We start from the raw sequence: 14,252 nt of genomic DNA, 5'->3' as shown, positions 1-14,252 counted from the left end.
TGAATCTGGGCCTTTGTCACATGATGTGAACCACCATCACCGACAATTTGGTAATTCTTTTAAGACTATACCTACCTCAAAATCTGCAGCAGATCAAATGGAACAATAATTAATTTATAGTTGCATATTTGATAGAATGATAGATTTGATAGAATGAGCATTGCCTGGTTACCACATATGTGGTAATATATTGATAATAGTCATTATTGAACATTTACATTGTACTCTGTAGCTACATGTCAAATATAGTGGCATGAAATGTTGGCATCCCTTTTTTGCAGAGGGTGTTTTATAACGGTATTAAAAACTGAACATTTTATTGAAGTGCTGGTTCTTTGCCACATGATTTTAAGGAGCCTGGGGAGCCCCTGGTAGTTTGCACATTACTGTAAAACAACAGAAATGATTGAATGTGCCATACTATTATATCATGGCAGCAAAATGTTTGCACCCTTTGAAGATGCCAGTATCATACACACTGGGATTTTACACACAGTGTTTTTTCCCTGGTCTGTTTTTTGGGGGGATAAATAATGGGTATTTATGATAAGTATATAAATAATAGGTATAGCATTTTTTCCCTCAGATAAAATAGCATTGCATGTATATTGAATGGGTTAGCATAAAAAATGCTAAATTTGTTCATTGACAGCTTAACACTAACTTATAAAGTATTTATATCCATATCATATCTTGATGACAATATTGATGGAGATTACGTTTCTTCGGGTGTTACCATGATTAGATATTCAAGCTCCAGTGGTATTACAATTTAATACCTTTGGAGCTTGAAGTTATTTTACGGCATATGCAATATGTTATAGAACTTCTTCGAGTTGGGGGATAGAAAACATGAATATCATCTCCCCTTGAGGAAAAACTGTTCTGGGGGAGACAAATAATTAAAATTGTGGGATTTTTTATCTGAAGCTTATTTATTTTATAATTATTATAATTTTTTTAATCAAAATGAATCAAGCGATTAGGACAGTGTAGAAAGGGAAAAGGCAGGAAACGGATTTATTTATCGTGTTTCCTTTCCTTTTGCCACAAGGATACTTTGATTTTAATTAAAGCATTCAGTCTGAGCTTACCTTCAATGAAATGGTTCAGAGGAATTCTATGTATATTATTGCTGTTGCCATGGTTATACGCAGCCAATTATTACAGAGCATTATTGTTGATTTATATGCATATCCAATAAAGGAGGCCCCTGTCAGGAAAATAAAGGACGTGTCAGTCTTGAAAACTCATTGAATTTTATCAATAACAAAAGCCAGTGTTTTTCAATCTTAATAAGATCTTTGATGGCTTTCTGTGAAACGAGCCATCATTGATGTGGAATGGCTCATAACCTAATTTCTGTGCTGACTCCTCGGTTGCGACAGAAAGGCTTAACTCGGGGTCCTGGCTACACAGGTTTGTTTTGCTTCATCCTGAATAACAAGCATTTAATTGGTTAACAAAAGCTGTTTAAAGACGGAATACGCACCTGTTAGTAGGAGTTCAATTTAAGCAACAATTTGACCCAGCCAGCAATCACAAGAAGCAGAAGGCCTGGCAAACAAGGGAGATTGCGTAGTAGCTGAAATTATTGGGTTGTGTACTAGCACAAAACATGTGATTACTCTGAGAATGAATAAGGACAGTGTACTTACCTCCCACTCTTCCCCATACTGCTCCAGCCCCTACCCCAAATAATTAACCTGCAGTCCCAAACAAGACAAGAATAGTGCTAAAGCAGGAAAGCTTCAGACAAATCAGTCAGTTGCAATACTGTGCAAGATTACAGAGAAAATATACGTGACAGTACAGAAGAGTGTAAATCCAGCTAGTGTTCAGCATTTAATAGAGAAAGGAATCAAGGCAAAAGGACCCAATACCCTGTCAGAAGGAGTATGTTTGAGCTTATGCTTAAGTGGTTTACAAGTGTGGGTATCTGCTGGTGGCTCATTCCATTACTACCAAGCCTACTAGTGATTATAACAGAGCATGCACCTTTGTCTCTTTTCCTCATTTCTTAAGGGTTAATTAAAGAATGTCTGCCTTCTTTTATAACTTGTAGGAAAGTACATTATATTATCCAAATTTTCTCATAAACACTCATTCAATTCTCTTAATACTGTTACTAGGCCTATTTCTCCCTAAATTGTGTCGTTCCTTGCTGCACAGCCCTTAATTATAGGCGTGTGCTGCCAAAGAAAAGTAATTCCCACACTATCAACAGAACTTGTACAGAAAATTAAAGAAAGATTAAAGAAACATGATGAGACGGTATGATCCTGGCCAGCTCACTCAGTGCGGCTGCTGACCACAGATGGTAATGGCATGGTCCAGATTCAACACCAAGCTGTGGGTCCCACCCATGCGCTAACAGTTCCTTAGTAGCCTCAAAGTAGCCCTAAATACTTTTTTAAATGTGCAATTTTCCTTCGAATTAAAACGTAAAGAAAATTTTCACAAAACACAAACTAAAGACACCACATACATTAAACCATATACTACTAATTATTCAAGATGAAATAGTTGGGAAAAACTCTACCCCTCTTTAGCATGAATAGTATGCCTGCATAAGCATTCATGATCAATGCCCCCTTGTCATCACGTGCAATTTTAAAATCAACAGTCATTTTTCATAGGATTCCTTCAAAATTTTAGCAAAGCACTTGAAGAACACTTGGCAAAGCAGATGTTTGGTTTCTCAGAGCACAGCATAATTTCAAAAATATGTTTTAAAAATGATAGTTGTATCAAACTGTATTTGTCAAAATAGCACAATTTACCACAATAAAACATACATAATGGCATATGGATTTAAATATAAACAGATTTTTTTTTTTATTCTAGGTGAACTGTTCCCTGAAGAGGTTATTCTAAACATTTTGACAGATGCAATGAATGTGTGTAAGAACAAGAGTAAAAGACCGTACTTCACACAACCTGCCTTGAAACTGACTCACAATAGCTGTGAAATGGATTTACAGATCAGCACCCAGGGAAAACTGGGATAGCACAGAACAAAGGAAATCAAGGCCAAAATGTTGCTGTCGGGTTAGAAATTGGCAGAGAGCTGTGAGGCATTTTGTTTGTGCCGTTTCTATGATAACCATCGTGAAATATAATAATTGTTTCTTCTCAACCATGAAAGCAACGCACCCAGGGCACAAGGAAGTGGCAATTACGAGAGATGAAAGGAGAAAGATAGGTGTGCTGACTGATTATTTCATAGATGGCAATGCATTGAGCTCAACAATGCAAATGTCCATTTGCAGAGATTTATTGAACCATTTCAGAGATGCCGGAGGAAATTATGCAGTGTGTTTCAATCTCAAGGTTCACATCTTTTATATGACTTAGCCTCGTGCTTTTGATGGTGCCTTCACCTTCCGGAGACAAATTCCAGCTGAACAGCCACGCTTCCATTGAGGAATGCCCAGTGTTTACTCCGTGAAAAGGAAAGGCAGTTGGAGACTGGCATTAGAGAGTAAGCCAAAGAATGAAAAGGAAATTGTGTGTTTACAATGAAGTCAGACAATGAGAGGGGCTAAGACCCCTACCCATATCTTTGTAAAAAAAAAAGCTGACATGGAATGGGTCATAGCTCAAGGGTAAAACTTTCTCCAAATCTCCATCTGATACTCCACTATCCAATCAAATGTCTAAACACACATGACATCCTTAATAAAGCTTTTTTATTATTATTCTCCTCCAACAGCATTTGTCCAGTTATTGCGAGCGTTTTCTTCTTTCACAAACAGTTCAGCCAGTCTCCACAGTGTTGTGTATGCTCTGTGCATTGTTGATGAATTTCATTTGAACTTTGCAGTATCTCTCTTCCCGGTGGTATTTTCATCCAGTCATATACCATCAGCAGGAGGAGATGGTGGGTGGGATAATCACCCCATGTGTGTCACTTCAAAAGCAGTCTGGATACCAGACTCCTGAGGGGAGAAAAGACATGAAAAGACATGACCTCTCTATCAGGGCTCAGGGTAGGGATCCAAACACACTGACACAGCAGGCAGAGGTAAGTGAAGGAATGAAGAGACTTTATTGAGGACATGGTACTGGAACAAACAAAATAACAAGCAAAACCAAACACTAGGAAACACTGGGGAAACTAGGCGCAGCAAGAGACTTGAGGCTGTAAATGCATGTTAACACAACACTTAGACCAAGCCATGAAACAGTGGGAACAAGTGAAACTAATTGGGATGGCAGGTATGCCATCCCGCCAAGTTACGCCTTGGTGGGGGCATGCCCCATACCTATACATATTACAATAAAATCAGGGGAAGACCAATCAGACAACAAGCACGAAACCATGCAGACCCACAGCACACCTGTACAAAGTGTCATGAGTAAAACTTGGCTAATTATATAGCTAGCTAGCTATGGCATGTCCTCACCTCTGCAACGTTATTTGTTATCCTCCATGTGTCCATACATCTGTATCGGTGGTACGTGCTAAGTAGGTTAACTAAAGTAGGCGAAACGCTAACATGTTAGGGTTAGCGAAAGTAACGTTAGGCGATAAAGCTGTGCTTAAAAATCTTGTGCTGTTCGAAGTGGTGATTTTGGGAGATGCACCTGCGCATGCATCCTGCTAAACGAAGCACCACCTGTGCATGCATCCTACAGGTCGCCGTGATTGAATGAGTGAGTGAGTGACCACAATTTGCCATGCATAGCCCATGGCGGCAGTTCCTACGCGCCATTGGAAAAATTAGACATTAGGATTGGGGAACTGGCAGCCTCTAGTGGTCAGAAGCTGGAAATGGGACATCACCCCCTCTCAGATGAACAGCTCCCAATATTTCTCCAGGCTGGCCAGGATGATACTATTGGAAGTCTCTGGTGAAGTCAGGATCTAAGCTGTTCTCAGCAGGAAACCAGGACCGCTATTTGGGAACTTACCCCTACCAGTCCACTAGATACGAGATGGAATGACAAATCCAACAGCAGCGGTTGGTATAGGCTGGGTGTCCAGCAATGATTAAAATCAGGGGCGGCTGCTGAGGGGGCAGCCAAGGGGCTGGAGGCTATTGGCTTGAGTCTGGAAGCATAGGTTTTCAGATGGACCAACACAGACCATAGCAGCAGCAGGGAGTAAACCGCCACTGAATCACAAATGGACTGACAAACTAGGAGGCCAGTTTCCCAGACTGTACCTGAACAGCAAGGTCTTCAGTAGACCGGCATACCATCTGCCTGTGCCTGAACCAGGAAGTAGGGCAACGATGGCGGTTCGGCTTGCAGCCGAGTCAAGGTCCACAAGAGTGTAGCTTGACCCAGATTCATCCTCGGCTGCCATTGAACCTGGAAGAGTTTCCCATATCAGCTTGATTTGAGCAACCCTAAATTGTGCAGAAATTAGTTATTATAAATCTGGATTATCACTTTATTTAAATGTACTATAGCTATGTAAGAGGTAATAACGTGTGATTGTATACCACACAGAATGGTTATAATGTACTCAAACATGGTGGATGTGTCATGGTCACATGACCTGTGACATATTCAGAATAAAAAATAGAATGCATTTTGAATATTGTATTTCAGTTGTGTAAGTCACTCTGAATAAGAGTGTCTGCTAAATGCCTGTAATGTAATGTAATGTAATGTAGTGAATATATAGATATACTACATATAGGCCATTACACACTGCTTTTAATGAACAGCAGAGTGATGTCAGCGTTCCTAGAGGCAATGTTAACCATAAAAATGAACACTGGGGCCATGTTGTTTAGTGGAAGACAGCATCCTGCAACCTCTCTGGTGCTTCATTAGCTAGGCTTGTTGTGGTGTTTGATTTAACCGGAGGTTTACACCTTCAATACTGATATTTTGTAATCACAATTTAAAAATAAAAGTGAATTTGCAGAGCTTCAATGCTGATCTTATTAAATTAATATAAGCATATTATATTACATTCACATAATACTTAATGTTAGAGAGATATTGCTAGTTCTTCTCAAACAGGTGATTAGGTCAGTAATGGCGCTTTTCCACCACCGTGCTGTGCTGTGCCGGAATCCGTGCTCCTGCTTTGTTTTGCTTTCTCCACTGCCACCTGACCCGTGCCGGGCCGCAAGTACCCGTGCCGATTTTAGCTACTGCTCTGGGGTAGGTACCAAAAGTACTATCCGTGCTGCAATTCGATACTGCAGACCATTGATTGGTCAATGGAAATCCTCACAAATACGTCATTACATGTTCAGTTTGTTCACCGGCAGCAACCGCCATTTTCAAATACCACAACAGCAAGAGAGAGTAACATTAACTAGCGAATTCTACAGTCAAAATCTGGGACTAAATATTGAATAAATATACAACTTTACCATTGGTTTTACGCGTAGAGATGTTCCTTTTGAGACTGAGTGGTCATATTTTGTCTTGGACAATCCGTTTGTGAAATATACGCGCATTTGTGATGCCTGGGTACCTTCGTAAATAACGAGCTGTGTGTAATACCACACGTGTTGTTTACAGCATTGTCGCCCTTTTCAGTCTCAGTCTTGATTGACAATTCATTTATTCAGTAGGTGAGAGTATAAGCTTTCTAACAATGTATAACATATCTAATTTTGCTTTTGGAATAGCGTTTTATAGGTCAGCATAACCAAAGATTTTCTTATCCCATTCACTTATACATTCTATCTGTGATAGCAGTAAAAGACGTAAGACGTAATGTAAGTATTACTGCTCAAATATTTTGGTTATACAAGTTATTGTGTAAATTGAGTGACTTTAAATAGGTTAGTGGCATTATATAATGTGGATATTTCACTGTAATGTTAGCGTTAGTAGTGTAATAGTTTTTGTGATGCATACAACAGAGATGACGAGTGTTGGAACATTGCCAAAACGTAGTGGACGGTGAAAATTGTTTTCATATCGTCCCATCCCCATACAAGAAAACATACAAGAGTACAGAGTATAGAAATACATACAAGAGTTAATTATTACACATTTAGAACACTTTACTCCGTTTTACTCCTCCCATGACTCCTCCTACCTTCACGGGTCTGTTGTGTAATGGAGAAGTGCAACAGTCAACATGGCACGGGTAGGATACGAATGCTTGCCGTCCTGTACCGTGCCGTGCTGGTCAAATGAGAAGCACCATATGTCAGGGTTTTGACAGGTTGGACCCAAGCGCAGAGTAAAAAGGAGACTCAAAGGTAAATGAAACAAAGACTTTACTTATTACAAAAACAAACAGGAACAAACAAAAGGCCATGAGGGGCAATAACAAATGAAAACTCAAAATTACTTAACAAAAACACAAGCATAGAAACTCAAAAAGTCAAAACACTGGGAACACATAACGAGGGCAGAAAACAGTAAACCGAAACAGTCAGGCAGAAATCAAGCAGGGCAAAACACAAGCAGACGGAACACAGACAGACGGAACACAAGCAGGCAGAACACATAGGCAGAAACACAAATGAAACGCAAGGAACCAGCACCCGAGACAGGAAACAAAGAACTTAAATAGACATGGGTAACAAGACACAGGTGAACTCAAAGAACAATCAAACCAGAAAAGGAGGGGATAACAAAACACAGGTGGGAACAATGATAGAATAATTAAAACCAATAATACAATTAACACAGGGAGGAAGAACAAACTGAAACACAAAACTGAAGTGCCGCCATCTGGTGGCCAAAAGGGGAAAAACAGAAAAAATTGTTGTACATTTTTTACTATATATAGCCTAGTGATAAGAACTGATTTTTAGAAATAGAATGTACATATCATTTACATAATATGATGTAAAGGAAGAAGCTGAGTTTACCTGATAATGGATTATTCATATCATTGTTGAACAGGGAAAATGAATGAAAGTGGGTTGAGACCAAAGATCAGTTTAAAGGGAAATTTTCTGTATAAATAAAGGTTAATAAATTATTTACACCAACGCATATCACTATCTGTGGTGTTTTAGGGCCTAGGTTTTCAAACTTGGTCCTGGCGACCCTTCGTGTATGCTGACCACAACTGCAATCCCAGAATTTCAACAAACTGTGAATTTTTCTTAAGTGCTTTTCATGTTTAGAGGGATTATTTACGCTCTTAAGCCACATTATGTCAGAAATAGCTGTGCATGCAATCTTTTTCCATGAGTTTGCTAACATTTAAGAATAATCATTAAAGCAACAACAAAGGAGGAAACAAACAGGTGATGATACTTTCGTATTTATTCTGACAGCCTTTCTTCTATGCCCTCCATGTTTACCAACATCAGTCAAAACCAAAACAATGAAGCAGAGCAAAAAAACATATCCATGACAGTGAATTTCGGTGTTCCATCTGGCTGTCCAATCAACACTGCACTACAAAGGAAGTTCTGCAACGCAATAAGAATCTAGAGGTGCACGACACTGAAAAAAAAAAAGTGTTGTGTCACTTTTTTCCGTTTAAAATATGTCAACTAAAAATGTACATGTTTTTTTTATTGTATGTTGTTGTTTTTTGGTATAAATGTCTATTTGTAAATATGAATCTTATGTAGGTTAACTGCAAGAAAAATTTCTCAATGAGGATAAATCTATCTATTTATCTATCTACAGTACGTATTTTACAAACGGTATTTATTTTAAGTTGCAATAACTTGTACCTTTCGCAAAATTAACTGGACAACTAAGAACACAGGGCCAAGTTACATTAAATGGTTTAGTAAATATTGGGTACCATTGCTTTGTTATTGAGCTTGTTTAATTTGTGCCAGCTAAGATAACAAATATTGTTCGTTGTAACTTCATTTTTATATCAATACTTTCAACAGCAGGCCTAGATTTAGTTCTAATTTTAATTAATGGGTTATAGACAGTGCTTTGTATGTGTGAGTAATTAGACATTTTTGTATGCTGAAAACATTTCTGTTGTGATACCATGCAATACAAACTGACAAACAATTTTGGCAAGGTGAAGTGTTTTTTATTCCCTTGCAATTTTTGGTAGTACTTACAGGAACAAAGGCACACACCTGGGGGCACCATTGTGTCAGGCAAAGGAAACGGCTGTATACACTGTCTTTCCAGATGAACTTTTAAGGTAGGAACATTATTTCAACACAGACGCTTTCTTGACTGAGTACCCACAAATGTTAATAGTTATGAAAACTCAAAGACAAAAATCACTATAAATGTCAAGTGCTGAAGCACATATACTTTTTGTGTTAAACCAGACCATAGCTCTTCCGAGCTATGTCACTTTGTCTCACTTCTTGGAGTGCTATCTTATAAAGCCAGATCTATTATGCAACATTTATTTTTTTCTTTTTGAGTGACATTTTCTTTTAAGAACTGATGCATCTCTGGAACAGGATCGTAATGAGGATAATCAGAGAGGTCTAAAACTGCAAATTGGCAATTAAAATAGGACCACAGCTTGCTTTTGGTCTTATGCATTTAGTTTCTATAGTAAGAACTATTTTGGATGAAGTGCTACTTCCAACTACAAATATGGGGTCACTTAGTGGCTGCTTTCAGCATTCAGTACTTCCCTGCCTAGAGAATCTGCCAGACAGGGTCATTCTTTCTGATGTTGACTGCTAGAAGGACATTAAACTTAAAGCTCTCCACCTTTACACTGGACTAGTTGCTTGGGAAACTTCCTTCTGACACAATTCCTTCTTTACAATTTTATTTTACCCATCTCTGTGCTTCTATTACTCTGATTGCAAATTAATTGTGTAATACATTTCCTTAAAATTTGGTCTTGTGTTAACTACTTTGTCTATAACTTGTAGCAGTACTATAACACATCTTTAGTGGCCTTTAGTGAGTGTTGTCAGGACATATGTCAAATTGCAAACTTTTTCCACTTTGTCCTTTAAGTACCATTTCAAGTCAAATGAAAGAATGTTTCAGAAACCCAGACTGCAGTGCAGTCGCAGACGTTGAGCGACCAGATTAAGACAGAACATCATGTTGATGCAAGATAACATCAACATGGTATGTTATTTAATTTATATTAAATCAATATTTTTCTGAGTAAAATTTATTTCAAATGGATACATATGTTGTTGGACACACTGATTTCTTTCAGCAACATCAAAAGCCCTGTGCCCAGTTGGCATCAAGGGTGTTTGTTCTGACAACAGGTGATGAGGGTACATAGAGGAACAGCAAAAGGATCAGAATTTGTTTAATTTTTTCACATTTTGTACCACATTGGTCTAAGGCCAAAGCAAAAGAGGTAATTAAATGGTAATTGAATGTTCATTAATGGTTACAATGGAGAGGTAGTCACTTAGACCATACTGAAGTATAAGATCTCTTTCCTCAGACAGAATTGTTAGCTTATTATTATTATTATTATTATTATTAGCAGTGTTAATGTGATGGATTTAAATGGTCATTCCAATAACGTATATAATTTGCAACTTCCTTAATTCTGTGGCAACATATCATTTAATGGTTAATCTCAAAGCACAAACGATTCAGTAGAAGATTCAATATGAATAACAATTACAAACTGATGACTACCTGTGGTAACTATAAAACTAATGCAGTTAAGTAGTATATTAACACAGAAGAAAGATCTATTTATGAGGTATTTGAAAATGTGAATCTAAATGTTTTCATCAGTCATTGTCAAATATCATAAATTGACTCATTATTGGGGGAAAATGAAACAAGAGGAGTCAAGCATAGTGAGGGAAAAAGGTTTCCTGTAAATCTGCTCTGTGTAATTGCTGCCAAGAGATGACAGAGATTTGGGTTGGCGTGCGATTTGGCCCGAAGCATATGAATTAACAGGTCTAATTAAAAAGGCTTCCCTTCGAGAGAATGATCGTGAACAGCAGCAGTCTCTGCATGGGTTGTATTTTTAAACATCCGTTAAGCAGGGGTCATAGGTCATGTGTGCACATATGAAAGACTGGGAAGGCTTCTCAATCTAAATTCGCCAAGGTTCACCTGAGCTTGCTTTGAGGGACATGCGGGCGCGTGATTTATTGTAACCCGGTGTGCTTAAGGTTCATTTCCACAGCTCAGTTACCAAATATTGCAAGGTCCGAAAAAGGAAACGTGAGACATAAGCCACAGCTCACATTAACCTTCTGACTAACACCAGGACCAAGGGAGAACGGTGCATGACATTTATAAATGATGGATAATTTCACGTCATTTGTGTCTGACAGATCTCACCTTGCCAACACTGGTCATTTAAGAAACCTGTCGATTCTTTTATGGGAGAATTGATTGTTGTTGTTGCTTCTGTTGCAGTCGCCAGATGACTAAATAATTTGAAAAAAAAGAGGTCTCCTGATCACGTTTTTTATTCCGAAAGTACACAGAACATACAGACGGTAGTTCCATACCTCAAGATGAATGTCTATCAGCGTTAATATAATTGCCTATATATGTAATATAATAGAGTGCAATGATTGTCATACAATGATTTGGACCTGTTGATGGAAGGTGAGTAATGACCTGGTTGAATTTACTCAAACACCACCACTTTCGCTGGCACCTCATCTTGGAGGCAGACAAATATCACACAACCCAGGAGCTAACTTTCTGCGCTGCATGTGTCAGAGTGAGTTCATAAGCTGATGTGTAGGTCAACCTTACTCATCATTCTTCACATGCCCTAGAGTTCTGATCCTTATACTGTGGCCAATAGACAACTAGTCTTGATTCCAGATGCTCAATCCCTGATAGAATATTTGGTTGAGTTAATGAACTTTTCCAACATATGGCTTCTTGCAATCTGGTAAGTGGTCTCTTACCAGATTGCAAGAATTTGGTTGGCAGGGGGGCCATTTTATTATTTTAAGCATCCACCTGACAGATGTTGTCATAGTATTATTAAGACCAGCAGTCCCCAATTTTAAAATCCCATTCAATTCTGTTTTTCTTGTAATATATTACAGCTGTCAGTAAAATTGATGGATGAGTATACAGGACCCAAAAATGGCACTGAATGGGGCTAGAAGTGTGAAATCACCATGAAATTGATCATAAATCCATCATCTTGTAAATGCTTGAACCTAGTTTCATTGTCCACTGATGTAGAAAAAATGGTCATGTAATACTGACAGGACTTTGTTTCTTCCGATGACAGGAATTTGAGAGCAAAGACACTAATACTGTGGCTCTCTAATGCTGACTGCCTGAGCATGGTCATGCAATAATAGAGTATTTTCACAAAAAAGGTGGGATATCTACTGCACTACCATCAGGGAAGATAGCAAGTGGGTGTATAAAATAATGTGTGGGAGTCTGTGCTGTGTACAGCACAGACTCCCACATGCCCCTGTAACAGCCATTGTAAAAATGGCTGATTATCAGAAATTTCTGTATCTAAAATATCCTTCATTGCGCATAAAATCTGTATGGGCCAAGTAATAAACAACCCCCAAAGAAATTATAGCATGCGCATTCAAGATAATAGAATAAGCTTCCACTATCTTTTTTTAATTGGTTTGGTTCAGAGTCAGACTTCCAAGAGGAAACACGCAAACCAATGAGGCAAATAAAAGACACAGTCTTTATTTTTGAACTCAGTTCATATCACCGTCTTCCAGCTGAGTTGCAGCGCGAAGTCATTCATCCGTAGAAATAACATACACAGTTTACCAAGTTATAATTGCTCCAGTGTTCACAACCATTCTACACACTACAATCACCATAGTATCTGATCTCACTACAAAAAGGGTTTCATACATTATCACACTTACGATAAATCTTGTTATCCACTTTTATTACCAGAAGTCACAATGGTTACCCCTTCTGCTCTGCTGGCCCCATACCTAGCTCTATTAAAATGACATACACCAAACACATTTACAGGGCAAGACAAGAGTACACAAAAAAACATTTAAAACACCAAACTTCCATGGATGGAGGGTGATTACGGCAAAAACCTTCACATATGTGATTTACAATGCAATGTTTTGCTGCTTGCATTTATGCACTGTTTTCAGTTGTGATACTTACTCAGCTACTTGCGTTGTGCAATGCAATTGGTTTTGTGACTTACTAAGCTACCTGCTGAACTATTTGCTGAGCTAGCTGTAAAGCTAACTGTGGAGCTGGTTGGAAATGACTCGGCAAAGGTCTACAGCTGACTTTGCGACTGATTTTTCTAATGGTTTCTGCTTTTCACTTAGCTACTATTCACTTAGCTCCTAGCATGGCTATTAGTTTGGTTACTAGCTTAGCTACTGGTTTGGATATTAGTGTTGTTACTCGCTTAGCTATTTGTTTTGACTATTGGTTTGACAATGTGCTTTGCTAATTTTTCAGCTACTCATTTAGCTATCGGATTGAGAAATTGCATTGTGAATGGTTTAGCTATGTACTTTGCTAATGGTTTGATTTACTGTTTTGCAAATACTTCTGCTACTTAGCTACTTGTTTGACTATTAGTCTTGCTACTTGGCTGGCAACTAGTTTGGCTATATTAGTTTGACTATGTGCTTTGCTAATGGTTCAGCTACTTGTTTAGGTATTGGATTTTAAAATGGTATTGTGAATGATTTAGCAATATGTTTTGCTAATAGTGTGGCTACATATTTTGATAATAGTTTAGCTATTAATTTGGCTATGTGCTTTGCTAATGGTTCTGCTACTTGCTTAGCTATTGAATTTGCTAATAATATTGTGAATTGTTTAGCTGTCGGATTTGCTATTGCCTTTGTGAATGCTTCTAATCCCTTAGATATGTAATTATAATGGTTTGATGTCTCATTTTGTCTTTTTTCGTCATTTCTAAATAAAGTCAGACTTTGCAATTGAATATCATCTTGTGAGTTTACGAACTTGCCAAATATTAATAGGTCATTTTCTCCATCAGAACAACCTGCTTGACTATCACCAGGCTGGCTTTCGAACTGGGCACTCAACAGAGACTGCCATCCTAGCTGTGACGGAATCACTTGCCACTGCATTTAACGTGGTCAACCACTAACTGCTTATATCTGTTTTGGCTGAGATGGGCATTTCTGACAGCAGAATGTTTCTAACTAAACACAATTTGATGTAAAATATTTTGAAATAAAGTGTCACTTTGAGGTACGCTACTTTCTTACTTTGTGCTTGTATTGCCATTTACCACATACCCGAACCAGTTTAGTTTCATTATTTTGTTGCCATTGGCACCCGTGGTAGAACGCTGTTCTCTCTTTGGTTTGAACTCAGCGTTTCGATATGTTGCCATGGAGTTCGAGTTTGACAGGTTCCTTGATGACCCGACAATCGAACAGCTGGACAGCTGCAGGAGAGCTGACCTTCTG

Source organism: Anguilla rostrata, chromosome 1 (assembly GCF_018555375.3).
Source record: "Anguilla rostrata isolate EN2019 chromosome 1, ASM1855537v3, whole genome shotgun sequence".
NCBI classification, from domain to species: domain Eukaryota; kingdom Metazoa; phylum Chordata; class Actinopteri; order Anguilliformes; family Anguillidae; genus Anguilla; species Anguilla rostrata.
This window is presented reverse-complemented; position numbering follows the sequence as displayed.